This window comes from Physeter macrocephalus, chromosome 20 (assembly GCF_002837175.3).
Source record: "Physeter macrocephalus isolate SW-GA chromosome 20, ASM283717v5, whole genome shotgun sequence".
Lineage (NCBI taxonomy): Eukaryota > Metazoa > Chordata > Mammalia > Artiodactyla > Physeteridae > Physeter > Physeter macrocephalus.
This window is the reverse complement of record NC_041233.1, coordinates 56,792,499-56,811,858: the sequence shown is the minus strand read 5'-3', so window position 1 is coordinate 56,811,858 and position 19,360 is coordinate 56,792,499. Positions and strand designations below refer to the sequence as shown.

The following is a 19,360-nucleotide window of genomic DNA, read 5'->3' as shown; positions in this document are numbered from 1 at the left end:
TAAACTTTTAACATCAGAGACAGTACAGATAGTACAGAAGTTTTTGAACTGATCTCCAAACAAACACAAACCCACTATGTTGAAAAGAACAAGTAATTTGAGGTTTAGGGCAAAAGCCAGTACTTCACACATCTAATCCAAATCAAAGAGACTGCAGATAGTTTTTTGTGGGATGAAAGGAGTGAAATAAAAATAAATTCTATGGGTAAATAAATGTAAGAGACAATTTAAATAAGCTAACAGAAGAAATACATTAAAAAATAAAAATACTAGCCAGGTACAAGCTTTTGTTTCTCAATGCCAGACTTCTGCATCTTTGTCAGACTAAACTGTTAATATCATTAAAAATTCCCAGAAGAATTGGAGTGCCAGACAGAGAAAGAAATCCGGCCACAGAATGAAGGAGCATGGTCCAGTATTCTGGCTACTGAGCTACAAATCATGGGCAGAGGAAACAAACCAGAGTCTTGTCTGACACAGGATAGTTTAGTGGCTCAGAGTAGCAAGTGGTGTAGAGTCAAATTCCTGTCTCACTACTGACAAGCTGTGTGTCTTTGGCCAAGTTACATAGTGAACGCTCACTAAATGTTGGTTCACAATATTATTATTCCTGAGTATAGATTGTGTCCCAGGATATGGGGCGAAGCGAAAGCTAATCATAAGTTACCCTTTCTCAGGAGTCTATAGCTATATAGCAGTAAGAACTTCAGTAAAGGCAACTTTCTACTTTTAAACTACAAAATGTGAAAAAGGGGAGCAGAGAACAGAGGTAGCTAATTTAACCTGGGAAGACTTCCTGGAGGAGGGACTACCTGAACTAAGTCTTTAAGGATGAGCAGATGGCAAAGTTCTGGTGGAATCTTTGGACTCTTTTAGCCAAAACACCATTTCACCCAAATGTGAGCAAATAAAATCCTTTGCAAATGTCCTGATTTATAATAATAATAAAATCAGCCAGCAGATTAAGAGAATTTGATCATATCAGTTGGATAAAAAAAGAAAAGAATAAATGGAGCCCAGGAAAAAGGGATTTTATTCATAGTCCCAGAGAGAATTAGCACTACCCAATATAGAGCAGCATTAAACCAATTGTCCCAGCTGGGAAAAAGAAAAAAAAAAAAAAAAAGTAAATTCTTTCCATGGAAGAGAGAGGATTTGGAATGAAACTCCTTTTCTTCTAGCCTTTTTAAAAATACCCCCATTTTTCTCTATATAATATCACAAAAAGGAGATCTTTCTTTGTGTCATATTATCATCTACGCACACAGAAATGAAGATGCACCACGGAGCATCTTCCTCATCGTTTATACAAACTGATTTTGTAAGAAAAGCTGTAATGAAGTGTCTCCTCCCAGACCTCACAGCCTTTGTAAATGATAATAATTATTATTATATTAACATTATTATCTATGGCAAGAGATATAGAGACACTGAAAGGAAAAACGCAGGGCTCCACTACTGAGAAATCAATGACAAAATGGGAATTAAATTTCAGTGATCATGTCTCAAGCCCTTAGAAGGACTTCCTACAGTGCAGCTGCCAACCTAATCCACCTCCGAGTTACTCCACGAATACCAAGCCTTTTTTTATGGACTATAAACTTTTTTTTATTGAGAAGGGAAGCTATTAGGTATGTGAATCTTTTATATTGGCATATTATTTTCCTAATTTCAAAGCAATTTCACACACCTTACTTTTTATTTCCCCAACTTTGCAGATTCCCAACCTCTGTGAGGATGAGAATCCCTTTTTAATCTGACAAAGTTTAGTGGATTCTCACCTGTTCTTTTTTTATCTGTCAGTGGGAAGAACTCAACAAAAACTTAATATAACAACAAATTACCATGAATTCAATAATTTTTAAATGAGTGTGTATTTTATTGTTCATAATATATATGAAAAATAGTTTCACATATATGCGGACAATAATAAGCTATAGATGATGATTGGTGGGAACATGGACTCAACCCCCCCCACACACACACAGTAATTGAGTGCTTGCTAATCAGGGGTTCTGCATGTCATTATCAGATGAAATTTCAAGAGCCATAGAAAGGTTACCCTAAAAATGTACCTGGAGAGAACCAAGGAATTATGTATATCAAAAGCTGCCTTAAAACCCAGAGATTTCAGATAAATTCTTGCTCTACTGCAGGAAAGAGAATGACCCTATTTAACTCCTTTGGAAAAAAGGAGAGGCAGTGATCTCTGTTAAAGAATGAGGGCAGAGCCAGCGTTAACCTCTATGTCCCAGTGCATCTTTCTGATTTGGTGATTGAGTGGAGCAGAGAGAGAGAGAGAGAGAGAGAGAGAGAGAGAGAAATGGATAGAACTGAGCAAGACGCAGTATCATTATGAGACATCATTGGGAGTAAAATGACGGTAAGAGTTAAGGAAAAACATGTTCTAGGCCTGTTCATGCCAGATAAGTAAGTATATTGGAAGTGAAAAGTCAAATTGGTTTATCTCTGGCCACCATTACAGCTGTCTCCATCTGCTTGGCTGTATCATGCATTCATGTGTTCCCATTCTCTCACTCGTTTTTTTTTTGTTGTTGTTGTTGTTTGTTTTGTTTGTTTGTTGGAGCCATTAGGATTAAGAAAAACAAATTCAAAGAAAAGATTTTTCTCAAGTTACTAAAGGAAATTATCCTCAGAAGTGTCCCAACAAGAAGAAACTGTGGAGAATGCTCCCCCCACACCAACTCCCACCCAATTATCTTGCACTGAGATACCTAGTAAAACTGCACGTTGTAGGTGAATGTCATCTTTATTCTCTCCTTTTCAAGCCCAGGAATTTCTGTTGATGGACTCTTTTAGACAGTAATTTCAGGAAAGCCTACAATTGAACAGCCAAGCAGAAATTGTGGTTCTATATTTGTTAAATGCTTTTGAGGTCCTCACATAAAAGGTTGATAATGAAGTATTAAGAGAAACTCTGAAAGGCTGCGGTTGGTCAAATTTCTCTGCATGGCTCAAAGGGGAGGATGACCTTATGCAAAACCCTGATAGTTCCATTATAAGAATAACCAAGATTTAATGTGAAGTTTAAAAATCACTTTCAAATGCTACCCAAACCAGACTCTTGGCAAAGCATAAATGTTTCATTCAAATTGGGGCTTATGGGGAAAAGCAATTAAAATCTAATTGCATTATACAGGAGATTTGTACATTTTCTCCTCAAAGTCAGGCAAGGAGAGAAGGGGTTCTTAAACCCTGTTTTTAAATTAGAACTTTCTTTCACATCTCTTTTTTTCTTGTCTCCTTTTGAATCCAGACACTTGAATTTGGACAGACAAGCAACCCAGCCACCTTTCAGTGTGGCTGTGTCAGTATCGGAATGAAATGAACATGACCCCCTCCAGCAGGGAAGGAACACACAGTAAAGGTATTTTTTATAGAACAATTCTTCACACTGCCCTGGTGACTGGGGAAAGGAATCTCGTGTTTCTCTTTTGCTGATACTGAATCAGCTGAAGAATACCATGAACGTCAGTAGAAATGCTCTGAAATAGTCTGCTCTCCCTTTTGTCTTTTTGTTCTCATGAAGGAGAGAGAAGACAGATTTTTTTTTAACATAAAATATTTAATTAAAATGCCAATTAAAAATCGACCAGTTATTCGGTGGTTCAGTTTATAATCGGCGATGTTGCAAGTTATTGCGTTAACTTGCAAACTGTATTAATTTGGCATACTTCTGATCGACTCTCTAATAAAGATGGCTATACTCACTAAAGATAAGAATACATTCTCAACTAGCATAGGAAGCTGATTTCAGCAAAGAAATTCCTATTCTTGTTTTCTCAATAGTTAATGTAGCAATTGGATTTATATCTTGGTTACACAGATGGGCAAAATTAGAACTGATAGAGAAACTGAGTTTATATCTTAATTGGAGAGAAATTCGAAACACCTTAGCAACATGCATCTCCCAGGTCTTACTTCTGTATGTTATTGCATACTTGCTTATTAACATTTCCATATATAGATGCTTATACGGTTTCCAAGAGCTAAATGAAAATGATGATAATATCATCTATCATTTGTGCAATGGTTTATAGCTTACAAAGCACTTTCACACACATTTTCTCAGCAATTTAGAAATTTGTGTAAATGGAATAAATTAAATACATTTGTAGAGAAGTTTAGATTTCTAAAGCAGTTTATTTCAAACACGTTTATTAACCCACTAGCAACTCGGTAGCTCGAGCAAATTTTTAGTCTCTAGGAAGTGTCAATATGGGCAGTTACTTAGAATATTCTGAAAAAAATTAAAGTCAGAAAGTGCAAAATAAGATCCCATTGAATTTTGTCTCCAGCCTTCACCTCAAAGATCAGATTCAGCAGACGGTAGAACTTGCTTTGAACCACCTTCTTCTCCTCCACAATGCTGACATCAGGATTTGGTAAAAAGCGGTACTGTCCATTTCCCCCAAAAAGACTTCGAATATTTGTGGTCCAGCAACTTATAAAAGTAAGAACCCCTCCCCCCATCTGATCATCCATTCCTTTATTACCTGGGGTCCTAAAGATTTACTAAAACCGGCCATAAATTTAGGAAGAGCCCTACTCCATGGAACAATTTTTTTCCTAGGAGAGATCCCAAGGCTTCCAACAGTTCTGGAAATGAAAATAAGCTCTCTCCAATAGATTACATACATTTACCTATTCCCAGTTCCAGGTTACAGTCCAGGTTACTTACCAGGTGTGGCTGAGTTGGAGGACACAGGTGAAAAGAAAGATGCACACAGAAGGCTTCGTAAGCAACATAATCCTCTGGAGTGACAAGGATAGAAAATTCTAAAAACTTGGGAGACAGAGAGGTAAGATGGGAAAGTATTCTCCTCAGTGGTAGTGGGGTGGAATTCTCCTCAAACCCCAACTTCCTTGGTGTGTAAGCGATCCCAAACAGAGTTAAGGGGAGGTGAAATGGAGCTGCCAAACTTCCAAAGAAGAGATTATCTACTTAATTAAAGTTTTTTCCCCCCCTCTAAGTCCTTCAGCCAATCAGAACTCAAGTGCCAGAGAAAGATTGAGTCGATCAAAAGAACACTCCAGGATCCTCCCAGACAAATGCAGAAGAAGGGGACGAGGAAAAGGGGACAAAGAGAGGAACACGGAGAAAGAGGACAAAGAAAGAAGGTGGGGGGAGGAAGAAAGGGACATAGCAAATCCCCTCCACATAATCACTGCATGGAGTCTCTCTCCTCCCTCCCGCCTCTGCCCTCCCACCCCCACCCCCCCAGCCTCCTCACCCATGCACACTCACCACAGACACAGACGCACCGAGAGGGAAGCCTGGTCCCCAAGGGGATTTAGAAGGGACTGTGCTTTCCCGGTTGTCCTTTGTAGGGCTTTGAGGCTTAATTTGCATTCAGGGTAGCTTTCTTCAGAGCAAAATATACCATGTACTGGGTGAACCTCAGCCCTCTAATTTGAGAATGCAGGGATATGACCCAACCATCTCCGGTATTCTTTAGGTTAGAAAGAAGCTTAGGAAACTTTAGGGAGCCTGATGGTTTCTTCCTTTCAGCTTTTCCATTGAACGCTTACTTGTTGAACACCTATTACATTCTCAACCCTACACTAGATATTGTGGACATTTTTTAAAACCAAAACAGGATTTCTGCCCTAGAGACATTTACAACCTAGTAAGGTGATAATACAAGAATGTAATTTAGTAAGGTATTAAATTGTTACAAACTGACTATAAATCATATAGGCTTATTTGGGGAAGGTTTTCTGAAGAAGGTAGAATTTGAGCTTCGAAGAAGGGATGAAATTTCAATAGGCAGCCACCTCCCTACGGTGAAGCCAGGAGGGTGCCCGAGTTTCTTGCTCTCACATCTCGGAACTGCTGTCCCTTCTGTTTTACTAAGAAGGAAGGGTCACCTGAGTCACAGTGCAGGAACCCAAAGGGCCCCCAACACACTTCCACATGGTCACATCTGCTTTAGCATCTGCATCACCTTTCCTCAGGGCTCCCCAGAGACAATGGTCTGTCTTCATTTCCTTCCCTTTATCTTTATTTCTCTTGCTTCAGAACGCTCTCTGGCCAGATCTACACTGGCAAAGGGAACTGGAAAACAAAGAATTATTAGATTAATTCATTACTGGATTATTCAGGCCAGAAGATTTAGGGCTCTTGACTTGAATATTTTGACCGTTAACCTTATTGTCCATTTTGAATCTTCCAGATCTTTACTTGAGATTCCTTAGTGTGAGATGAGCTCAGTCAGTTTTGACCCCCATACAAACAACTTTAGGTCCTTTACTCACTCTTTGTTTCTCCTCAGCTTTGAGGTGTAATTAACAAATGAAAATTGTATATATTTAAGGTGTCCAATGTGATGGTTTGATATATGTCTCTATTGTGAAATGATTACCACAATCAAGTTAATTAATACATTCATCACCTCACATGGTAACGGGGTATGTGTGTGTGTGTGTGTGTGTGTGTGTGTGTGTGTGTGTATGGTGAGAACATTTAATAACTATCCTCAGGAAATTTCAGCTATATAACACATTATTATATATTATTAACTGCAGTCACCATGCTGTACCTTAGCTCCCCAGGGTGTATGGTGAGAACACTTAAGATCTACTCTCTTAGCAAATTTCAAGTGTCCAGTACAGTATTGTTAATTACAGTCAACATGCTGTACATTAGAATTTGTTCATCTTATAACTGAAACTTTGTACCCTTTGCAGGTCCTTCTCTCTTTTGTCATTCAGAAAGGGAGCTGCAGAGTCTATTTAAGACCCAGAGTCAAGTCCTAGGAAACCAAGGCATGATGACTCATGAATTTCAATCTTGACTTCTTCCTTGATACGAGGACAGGGTTCTCTCCATTTACTTGACTAGTGAATTCTGAGGGGATGGAAAACCTGTAGGAGGTAGAACAGACTTGGGTGATTTTTCTGTGCAAAGGGAGAGCTAATTTAAAACAAGTTTCTTGATGTACTTTCCCATGCCCTCAGAATTTTTTCCCACAAAGGAAAGATTTAATACCCTCATTGTTTTGTATAAGGTTAATGCCTTCTCATTGTGAAAACTTAAACATGACGGAAACATATGAAGTAGAGAGCTCACGTCCCCTTGATGACCCACCTCCTTCTCCCCACTCCAGGATAACAACTAAGTTTTGGATGGTCTTTTGGGTTTTTAACTATACATATATGAATACAAATATGTATATTAACATTTTTCACAAAAATGAGATTATATAGATTATATTTTACAAGTTGCTTTTCTCATTTAATAATATGTAATACTGCTTTCTATGTTAGGGCCTAAAGATCTCTCTCTTCTTTTAAGAGCATGATAGTATAAATTGTCAGGTGTATAAATTGTCAGCACTTGGCTGAATATTTGGGTTGTTTTCAGTCTAGCAAAGGAATTGGAAACTTTTAAATTTATTTCAATTTGGAATTAAGTATTGCTGTTTTAATCACTTTGATACTGGAGAATAGAGTTATCTCAATGTCTGAGGTACAAAGGATTATACATAAAATTATGAGTTCCACAATACTTTTGTGTTTGTTCTTAAATTATTGATAATCTTTTTCTAATTGAAATATTATTGCCATACAACATTGTGTAAGTTTAAGGTATACAATGTGTTGATTTGATACATTGCAATATGGTTGCCATTGTAGTGTTAGTTAACACTTTTATCATGTCACATAATTATCATTTCTTTTTTATTGTGAGAACAGATCTTGGTCTCTTAGCAACTTTGAAGTTTATATAACCTTCTTAATCTCCTCCCATCTTCTCCAAATCCTAGGTCGGGAGTTTCCTCTTAGTGTCCTCAAATCAAGGGTCCCATGTAAAAATGAACTACATTTACATTATTCCTCTAAAAATGAACTGTATTACATTATTCAATAACTTTCAATATTATAGATATTTGAAAATAAGATGCTCTTAGGTTTCCTGGAATTTTATACCAGCATCTAATATATCAAAGCATTTTATAACCAGATTTCTTAATCTTCTTCTATCCTAGTTTATCTTCTGAAGATGTTTGCTTGATAGTATTCTTTTAGACCTAAAAATGTAGAAATTAAGGCACAGGGCAGAAAAACAATGTACTGAATATTCTAAATGATACCACCTTTAAAAATGATTGCTATTAATATTCTGACATTCTTCTATATATGTCCTGACATTCTGCTATATTGTTTAATCCCTGTTTAAGACTTTGACAGTGGCACATTTGTTTTGGGTAAGACCCTGCATTATGGTGAGAGACGAGGCTGTCACCACATTTATAGTATTCTGGGAGAAACAGACTAGCAAACTCTCAAAAGTGCTCAAGGGAGAGATAGGCATGGAATGCTGTGGAAGCATAGAGGCCGTCTACCTAAAGGAACAGGGGAGAGAGGCTGAAAGGCTTCCTAGAGCATGCAAAGACGTGGTTGAGTCTTAAAACAGTGAATAAGAGTTAATCATAGTGACCGAGAGGAAGGGGGTTCCATGTAGGTGGAATAACAGAAGGTATTACAGATCTGTGAAGCAAGAGGGTACATTTGGAGAACGGTAATTAGTCCATTGTGGCTGGATTGAATGTGACATGAAGATAGAAGGAAGGCCAGAGAAATTCGGTAGGACGCAGGTGAAGAAGGACCTTGTGCTAAGAGTTTGGATTTTATCATGAAGGCAATTGGAACCAATCAAAGGGGGTTAAGTGGATGTGTGATATAAAATGTGTATATCAGAGGGATTATTTTGGGGCAGTGATGAAAGATGGCTTTGATGAGACTAGAGGCAGAGACAATTTAGGGCCAGTTACAGAAATCCAGGTGAGAAGGGACAAGGGCTGAACTATTGTAGTGAATAAAAGAGGATGGAATTGTATCGCTATTAATATAACAGAGGCTACTATGATTGCATATTTGCTTGGCACTTCATACTCATTAAGTATTCAAGATTCATTTGTTAATTTTTTTTTTTTTTTTTTTTTGCAGTGCGCGGGCCTCTCACTGTTGTGGCCTCTCCCGTTGCGGAGCACAGGCTCCGGACGCGCAGGCTCAGCGGCCATGGCTCACGGGCCCAGCCGCTCCGCAGCATGTGGGATCCTCCCGGACCGGGGCACGAACCCGTGTCCCCTGCATCGGCAGGCGGACTCTCAACCACTGCGCCACAAGGGAAGCCCTCATTTGTTAATATTTAATCTATTGTTCTCCATAGTATTTTTAAAAAATCTATTATTAAAGTTGATCTGCAGACAATTCATATTTAGGTAAAAGCATCTTTTTAGACTTAACCAGGCATCCAAAAAAAAAAACCCCACTCTATAAGCAAAATAAAAATACTAATAGAAATAGAAATATTTTCAACATAGATCTTAAAAAGTAAGTTTCTTACATATGTAAAGAGCTATAATGAGCCATTAGGATGAAAAAAAAATAGCCCTATTTTAAATTGGCTAATTCATATGATTGGACTCTTCAAAAACACAGAAGTAAAAATATCCAAAAAGCAGATTAAAATACTGAGCTTTCTTGATTATAAAAGAAAAGACAGATAAAAATGAGACATCACCTTCATTTATCACATTGTCAAAGGTTAAAAAAAATGAGACCTAGTATTGACAAAGGAATTGTGTTTTATCAAATGGTCATTTATATACTGCTGGTAGGAGTGTGAATTAATCCAATGCTTTGGAAAGCAATTTGATAACATGAATTTAAAACTTTAATCATATTAATACATTTGACCCAATAATTCCACCTTTAGGAATTTATCATATGGGTGTAATCAGATAATGTTTATCAGGATACACCTACAAGGATATTTATTGAATTATTATAAATAATAGTTTTAGTAGAAAACTTTTGGACTGTCTACCTAGCTCATAGTGACTGATTTTATGGATTGTCTTACTTCCAACGGAGGGGCCTCCAGCAGTGATTTTGTACCACGTGGCAGCCTTCCTCCACCCCCACCACAGTGGTCATAACTAAGTTGGTACTCACCCCAACTGAGCCAGTCAGGTTTCCTTCCCTGGGAATTTAGACAACAGAGAGAATGACAGAGAGGAAATAGTACCTCTGTCAAATTGAACTTCTCAGTGTCTCCTGAATAGTCCGTGTATTCTTTTCTCAAAAGGAGAAGAATGCTGAGAACAGAAAGGAGAAGCATGGGATAGCAAAATGCTTTCTAAAGTAGATGACTTAGGGAATCTATACAGTAATAGCTTGTAGACGCATCACTCCAATCTCTGCCTCTGTCCTCCTATGGTGCTCTCCCTGTGTGTTTGTGTGTCTGTGTCTTTTCCTCTTCTTATAAGGACATCAGCCATTAGATTAAGAGCCCACTCTACCCCAGTATGACCTCATCTTAACTAACTACATCGGCAAAGACCTTATTTCCAAATAAGGTCACATTCTGAGGTACTGGGGGTTATGACTTCAAAATATCTTTTAGGGATCACAGTTGAGCCTATAACACATGACTCCAACAAATCTTGAACTCTTATTCAGATGTTGTATAATCTCATATTTAACTCTCTGGACCCTAAGTGAACTTAGGTGGTCAAATCCCACACATCAGGGCTTCCCTGGTGGCGCAGTGGTTGAGAGTCCGCCTGCCGATGCAGGGGACACGGGTTCGTGCCCCGGTCCGGGAAGATCCCGCATGCCGCGGAGCGGCTGGGCCTGTGAGCCATGGCCGCTGAGCCTGCGCGTCCGGAGCCTGTGCTCCGCAACGGGAGAGGCCACAACAGTGAGAGGCCCGCGTACCGCAAACAAAACAAAACAAAACAAAAACCCAAAAAAAAAACAAATCCCACACATCAGATGTTGGAAAGTTCTGTGATTCTAGAGCCTGCATTTTTCATAATGAGCCCTTTCTCATTGTGCCATTTTTTTTACTTTGAGAACTCTTTTATTTATTTGCCAGAGGGATAGATGCTTGGATGATGGAGGGAGAGTGGAGTCGATGACTTGTCTGTTGTGTAAATAGACTTTTAATTAATAAGCATCACATCCCACTTATTCCCTCTGTTGTACCTGGCGTTTCCCAGCTAAAAGCTTCTCCGGGATTCTGAGGAACTGATTAGTGCCCTTGGCTGTATCACTCACCATGTTCTCTGGGCAGTAGCTTCCTCTGACTGGCTTCATTCATGACCCTTTCTTTATCCATTCTCTAACTTCCAAATATTGGTTGAAATCTTTGATTTGCTTATGGGCTCCCTCATTATTTTCACCATCTTAAGTTTTATTTATGTGGATGTTATTTCTCTGTCATCATTTTAACGGGAGGTGGTTCCAGTAGGGAATGGGGAAAACTATGTGTTCATAGCCATCTAAAAATGTGTATATACATACTTAGTTTTTTGATAGATATTACCAAATTAGTTTTCCTTTTATATTTCTCAATTCTTTTTCTTAGTTCTTGCATTGAAACTTGAATATAATGTTGTTAGTGGTCATCCTTATCTTATCCTATTTAGGTGGAAATGCTGCTAATATTTCATCATTAAATATGATTTTTGTTGTAGATTAATATCCTTCATGAGACTGAGAAATTTTCTTAATATTTCTGCTGAGTTTTTAAAAATCTGTGATGGGTTTTGATCTTATTCAGTTATCTTGGTGGTATCTGTTGAGCTGATGGAGCTTCCTCCTTTAATATGTTAATGTAGTGAATTATATTAACATAGTTCCTAATTCAGAATCATTCATGGATTCCTGGGATGAACGTTTCTTGCTCAAGATGTATTATTATTTTACTGCATTGCTGGTTTAATTTGCTAACATGTCATTTCAGATATTTCATCTGTGAGCATAAGTAAATTTGGCCTACCCTCCACCCTTTTTTTTAGATACCAAATGCCATCCTAGTTTGGTGTTGGTAGCAGGATTATGATAGATTTTTGGAACAAACTGGAGGACTTTCGTCCTTTTCTAAACCCTGATACAAATTATATAGCGTAAAAATGATCATTTCTCTAAGATTTGTTAGGACTCAGATGAAATTATCTGAATCAGATGCTGTTGTTTTGAGGAGTAGAACTTTTCCATTTCTTTTGTAAATATCAGTCTCTTCAGGTTTTCTACATATTCTTGAGTCATTTAAAAGTATTTAAAATATTATAAAATATATCATTCAGAACTAAAACATAACAAATATATGTATCCATCCTACCTCCATGAAATCCAAACCTTTGTTTTACTTGCTTAATTTTTTAAAAAGAAATAAAGGATTAGAGATGTACTTGAAATCCCAGCATTCTTCCTCCCAATTCTATTCCTTTCATTCTCTCCCCACACATATCATTATTCTGAATTTGGTGCTTATAATTCCCAAGCATGTTTTATACTTTACATACGTATGTATTCTTAAATAACATATAGCATTGTTTTGAATGTTTTCAAAATTTATACAAATACAATTATATGCCATGTATTGTTCTGTATCTTCCTTGTTTTCCTCTTCTTTAGTTTTAACCTAGTTTCTTCATTTAAACCACCGTGTAACATATCTTTCATGAATGTACCAAACTTTTTTATCCATTCTTTCTTGGTGAATATTTTGGAATTTTTTACACAGATATTCATGTCTCCTGGAACTCCTGTATCAGAGTTTCTATAAAATATGTAACTATAAATGTAATTGTTGGTCCCCCAAAAAAGTGCTCTTCAGCTTTGCCAGATTCTGCCAAAAATTTTTCCACAGTATTTATACAAATTTATATTCCCTTAAGCAATATGAAGTTTCTTGTTTCTTCACATCTTTACCCACATTTGGTATTTTCACATTTTTTTCTTTTTTTTTATTGAATGGAAGATTCTTTAGATTCTATAAAGGTTATTTTCACATTTTTAATTTTTTCAATCTAGTGAATGTGAAATGGTATTACATTTTAATTTGCATTTTATTGATCACCAGTTATTCAGATTGTTATTCAGATTGTTATTCTATGAGTTCCTCTTCCCATCATTTATTTTCTATTTCATTTTGGCTTTTATCTTTACTAATTTCATCTACTTTAATTGGATTTATTTAATAAATTTATTTATTTGTTTTTTAATTAATTAATTAATTATTTTTGCCTGTGTTGGGTCTTTGTTGCTGCGCATGGGCTTTCTCTAGCTGCGGCGAGCGGGGGCTGCTCTTTGGTGCGGTGCACGGGCTTCTCATTGCAGTGGCTTCTCTTGTTGTGGAGCACGGGCTCTAGGTGCACGGGCTTCAGTAGTTGTGGCACACGGGCTCAGTAGTTGTGGCTCGCGGGCTCTAGAGGGCAGGCTCAGTAGTTGTGGTGCACGGGCTTAGCTGCTCCACGGCATGTAGGATCTTCCTGGACCAGGGCTAGAACCCATGTGCCCTGCATTGGCAGGCGGATTCTTAACCACTGTACCACCAGGGAAGCCCCTATTTTATTTTTTAGAGTTTCTTGCATTATACACTTTATTTATTTTCAATCATTGTTAATTTCCAATATATACATTTAAATTTTTTCCTGAGAACTGTTTTAGCCCCATCCCAAATTTTAAATTTTCCATTTTGATTTCAGCTCTAATCTGAGTTATTTATCCAGGCATTTAAAATTTTGTAAATGGATAAATTTTAAAAAAATTATTAGTCTCTGGACTTCCCTCGTGGCACAGTGGTTAAGAATCCGCTTGCCAATGCAGGGGACACAAGTTCGAGCCCTGGTCTGGGAAGATCCCACATGCCGCGGAGCAACTAAGCCCGTGCGCCACAACTACTGAGCCTGCACTCTAGAGCCCTCGAGCCACAACTACTGAAGCCTGTGCATCTAGAGTCCGTGCTCTGCAACAGAGAAGCCACCGAAATGAGAAGCCCGCGCACCAGAACGAATAGTAGCCCCCGCTCTCTGCAACTAGAGAAAGCCCCCGTGCAGCAATGAACACCCAACGCAGCCAAAAATAAATAAATAAATTTATTTTTTAAAAATTGTTAGTCTTTAATTTTATTGCATTGTGATTAGGAAAAATCATTACTTTTTGAAACTCCTTGGGATTTTCTTCCAATATATATGACTGTTTCATTTGTGTTTGAAAAGTAGGTATAAGTCTTACATGTACTATTATATCTAGCTTTTTAAAACTGCTTTTACATATTAATTAATTTGAAAATAAATTTTATAAATATACATTAAAAATAAAGAAACAAGATACACTGAACACCTATGTAGCTTAATACAAGTAATAGAATAATTCTATTATGTTTGAAATACACTTTATACCTCATCCCAATCTCATCTCCTTTATTGCCCCTTCAAAAATAAATAATATCTTGAATTTTTTTCTTTAGCATGCCTTTGCCATTCACATGTTTTATTCCTAAACAATGTTGGTTTTGTGTTTTTGGACTTATAGTAGTGAAATCATACTGTATATATTCTTCTGCAGTTTGCTTTCTTTTCACATAACATTACATTCCTGAGATTATCCATGCAGCTATGCATAGCTGTAATGAATTTATTTTCACTGTGATAGAGTATTTAATTGTATAAATAGTTTACAATTTATCCATGTTACTGTTGATAGTATTTGGATTGTGTCAGACCTTTTGCTAGTCCATAACAGTGGTGCTGTGAATGTTCTTATACATGTCTTTTGGTACACGTGCACAGCGGTTTCTTTAGAATATATACCTAAAGTGGAATTCCATGATCATAGGGTTAGTGCATCTTTCACTTTCCAAGATGATGTTAAATTGTTTTCCAAAACAATTATAATAATTTACACTCCAACTAGCATTTTATACTCTACTGAGCACTTTATGATGTGTACTTTCAAGCCTTCACCTATTTTTGCTATTGGATTATTTGTCTTTCCTCTTTTAATGAAATATATAAATTCTTTATATATATTGGACTTTAAACTTTTTTCACTTATATTCATAGCAATACCTTCTCCAAGTTTGTGGTATGTTTATTTCCCTTTCTTTATAGTAGCTTTTGATTAATAGAAATTCTTAATTATAATATAATTAATAAAATATAACTTAGTATTATTACTGATAGTAATTTATTCATATTACTAGTATCATCATCACTAATGGTTTGTGCCTTTTATATCTTATTTAAGAATTTCTTCCCTAACCCTAGGTGGTAAAGATAGTCTTTTATATGTGTTGAATTTAACAAATAAGTAAATATATGTGAAGCTCATAGAACAGTACCTGTCATATTAAAGTGTTCCATAAATTAACTATATTGATATTATCAATTTTATCTTATTTTGTCAATTCTTAGATGCACATTTTTCGCATTTTCGCATCTGTGGTAGGCTGAATAGTGCTCCCCCCTCACCCCCGCAAAGATATACAGGTCCTAACCTGGAACTAAGGTTACTTTGCCAATGTGATTAAATTAAGGATTTTGAGATGGTGAGATTACCCTGGGTTATCTGGGTGGGCCCTAAATTATCAAGTGTCTTTATGAGAGAGAGAGAGAGGGAGGTTTGACTGCGGTGACAGAGGGAGAAGGCAATGTGACAATGGAAGTAGAGAGAAATTTGAAAATGCAATGCTGTTGGCTTTGAAGATGAAGGAAAAGGCCACGAGCTAAGGAATACAGCTCTAGAAGATGGAAAAGGCAAGGAAATGTGTTCTCCCCTAGAACCTCTGGAGGGAACATGGCCCTGACCACGCTTTGGTTTGGGCCCATTGAAACTGATTTCAGACTTCTAGCCTCCAGAAATGTAAGAGGATAAATGCATGCTGTTTTAAGCACCATGTTTGTGGTCATTTGTTACAGCAGCCATAGGAAATTAATACAGCCTTATAATGGACAGATTTTATAATCCCTGCCAGCCCAGGCACAAGTCATGATATAGTTATTACCTTTGAATACAGGGTCTTGGTTGTTATTCCTGATCTCATTACTGGACAGCTGCAATCCTTTGACATTTCCAACAATAGACTATTTAAGAACTATATGGAAAATGACTATAAATCCTGGTTATTGTCTGAAATATTTTGTTGACCCTTTCTTATAAATCAAGGAAATGTTAACATCAAAATTTGCAAAATGGATGCCAGTGGCTTGGGAGATATACTGATAACATGGAGTACTCTTTAAGAAATGCTTTGATCACCAATGTTCCTGATGGCAGAGGGTGCTACTGTGCGGACAATAGGGATGGAGGTCAAGGATGAAGCCAAAAACTCTGTGTAAGATTCAGGCTCTGAATATGAAAACATTTTAGGAATATTTTAATCAACTTATTTCTCTCAAATTTTCTTTCTTATGCATGAACATGAAATCTGTGTTTAAGTAAGTTTATAATAGTATAAGATTAAAAACCCTAATTAGTAAGAAAACATTGTCCTATAGTTTAATTGGTATGTTTTTCCTGTCTTAAAGTAGTGGTGTGTCATAGAATTGTTGGCATCTGAGATTCTCTGAAATTTAGTGTTGTTGTTGTTATTATTATTAATAACTTGTACCTTTTATGTCTTGTGTAAAGAATTCTTTCCTACCCATAGGTTATAAAGATAATCTCTGGGACTTCCCTGGTGGCACAGTGGTTAAGAATCCACCTGCCGATGCAGGGGACACGGGTTCAATCCCTGATCCGGGAAGATCCCACATGCCGCGGAGCAACTAAGCCTGTGAGCCACAACTACTGAGCCCACGTGCTGCATCTACTGAAGCCCACATGCTCTAGAACCCGTGCTCCGCAACAAGAGAAGCCACCACAGTGAGAAGCCCGTGCACCACAACAAAGGTTAGCCCCTGTTTGCCACAGCTAGAGAAAACCTGCGCACCGCAACGAAGACCCAACACAGCCAAAAAAAAATTTTTTTAATTTTTTTAATCATTAAAAACCGATAATCTCTGATATTGTGTTCTAAAAATATTACAGTTTGCCCTTTATATTTAGATTCTGAATTCACTAAGAATTGATTTTTGTAAGGTAGGGGTCCAATTTAGTTACTTTTCATATGGATAACAAAGTATCATTTATCAGAAAAAGCTATCTATCCTTTTTTCACTGCTCCTTTTTATCAGCTCTATCGTAAGTCAAGTTTTCATTTATTCATGGGTCTGTTTTTGGGCTATTTTATTTCATTGGCTACATTTTTTATCTCTACATTAGTAAGATACATTTTAATTATTAGGGATTTATAATAATGATTTATATTTTGTATGGCAAGTCCTCCCATCTAGTTCTTCAGAATCACCTTGTCAATTTTCCCGTCCTCCCAAAACACTTTTAGGATTTTGATTGGAATTTATCAGATCTACAGATTAATTTGGGGAGAACTGGCATCTTCACAGCACTGAGTCCATGACTGTGATACAGCCCTCCATTTATTCAGTTATTCTATAATGTTACTCAGTGAAGTTTAATAATATTCTCCTCCAAGGTCTTAGTTATATTTTGCTAAATTTATTCCTAAATACTTCATATTTTTCATGCTACTGTGAGATCATTTTTTAAATTGCATTTTTTAACATTGTTGCTGACGTGTAAAAATTCAGCTGATTTTTGAACGTTGGCTTTGTATCCAGAAACATAATATTATTCACCTTAATTCTAATATTTTGAGGTATATTCTTTTGCCTTTTCTATGTTAACACATCATATGATCTGAAAATAGTGACTGTTTCTTCCTTCTGTTTCTTTTTCTTGTTTTTCTGTGTCAGCTAAGACCTCTAGTTCCATATCGAATAGAAGTGATGATAGTGGCAACCTTAGTCTTTTGTTTTGTTTTGTTTTTTTGCTTTTTTGTGGTACGCGGGCCTCTCACTGTTGTGGCCTCTCCCGTTGCGGAGCACAGGCTCTGGACGCGCAGGCTCAGCCACCATGGCTCACGGGCCCAGCCGCTCCGCGGCATGTGGGATCTTCCCGGACCGGGGCACGAACCCATGTCCCCTGCATCGGCAGGCGGATTCTCAACCACTGCGCCACCAGGGAAGCCCGGCAACCTTAGTCTTGTTCATAAAATTGGAGGGAATACTTTGAATGCTTCAACATAAAATAAGATTTTTTAAAATTAATTATTTATTTTTGGCTACGTTGTGTCTTCATTGCTTCTTAAGTTTTGTGGGGTTTTTTAATATCTTTATTGGAGTATAATTGCTTTACAATGGTGTGTTAGTTTCTGCTTTATAACAAGGTGAATCAGCTATACATATACATATATCCCCATATCTCCTCCCTCTTGCGTCTCCCTCCCACCCTCCCTATCCCACCCCTCTAGGTGGTCACAAAGCACCGAGCTGATCTCCCTGTGCTATGCGGCTGCTTCCCACTAGCTATCTATTTTACATTTGGTAGTGTATGTATGTCCATGCCACTCTCTCACTTATTTATTTTTGGCTACGTTGTGTCTTCATTGCTTCTTAAGTTTTGTGGGGTTTTTTAATATCTTTATTGGAGTATAATTGCTTTACAATGGTGTGTTAGTTTCTGCTTTATAACAAGGTGAATCAGCTATACATATACATATATCCCCATATCTCCTCCCTCTTGCGTCTCCCTCCCACCCTCCCTATCCCACCCCTCTAGGTGGTCACAAAGCACCGAGCTGATCTTCCTGTGCTATGCTGCTGCTTCCCGCTAGCTATTTATTTTACATTTGGTAGTATTTATAAGTCCATACCACACTCTCACTTCATCCCAGCTTACCCTTCCCCCTCCCCGTGTCCTCAAGTCCATTCTCTACATCTGCATCTTTATTCCTGTCCTGCCCCTAGGTTCTTCATAACCATTTTTGTTTTAGATTCCATATATATGTGTTAGCATATGGTATTTGTTTTTCTCTTTCTGACTTACTTCACTCTGTATGACAGACTCTAGGTCCATCCACCTCACTACAAATAACTCAATTTCGTTTCTTTTTATGGCTGAGTAATATTCCATTGTATATATGTGCCACATCTTCTTTATTTTGATTTGCATTTCTCTAATGATTAGTGATGCTGAGCATTCTTTTATGTGTTTGTTGGCAATCTGTATATCTTCTTTGGAGAAATGTCCACTTAGATCTTCTGCCCACTTTTGGATTGGGTTGTTTGTCTTTTTGATATTGAACTGCTTGAGCTGCTTGTAAATTTTGGAGATTAATTCTTTGTCAGTTGCTTCATTTGCAAATATTTTCTCCCATTCTGAGGGTTGTCTTTTCGTCTTGTTTATGGTTTCCTTTGCTGTGCGAAAGCTTTTAAGTTTCATTAGGTTCCATTTGTTTATTTTTGTTTTTATTTCCATTCCTCTAGGAGGTGGGTCAAAAAGGATCTTGCTGTGATTTATGTCATAGAGTGTTCTGCCTGTGTTTTCCTTTAAGAGTTTTATGGTGTCTGGCCTTACATTTAGGTCTTTAATCCATTTTGAGTTTATTTTTGTGTATGGTGTTAGGGAGTGTTCTAAT

General features: G+C 37.3%; 1 long non-coding RNA gene across 1 annotated transcript in view; it reads left to right on the top strand.

Moving 5' to 3' along the window:
- Positions 1 to 19,360, top strand: part of LOC114484622 (uncharacterized) — a 46,298-nt gene that overhangs the window by 17,991 nt on the left and 8,947 nt on the right. The window contains exons 3-7 of the long non-coding RNA XR_003677740.2: positions 2,595 to 2,757; positions 3,278 to 3,388; positions 4,320 to 4,474; positions 4,676 to 4,823; positions 16,472 to 16,713. This is a non-coding gene — a long non-coding RNA (uncharacterized lncRNA). The remainder of the gene's footprint in view (positions 1 to 2,594; positions 2,758 to 3,277; positions 3,389 to 4,319; positions 4,475 to 4,675; positions 4,824 to 16,471; positions 16,714 to 19,360) is intronic.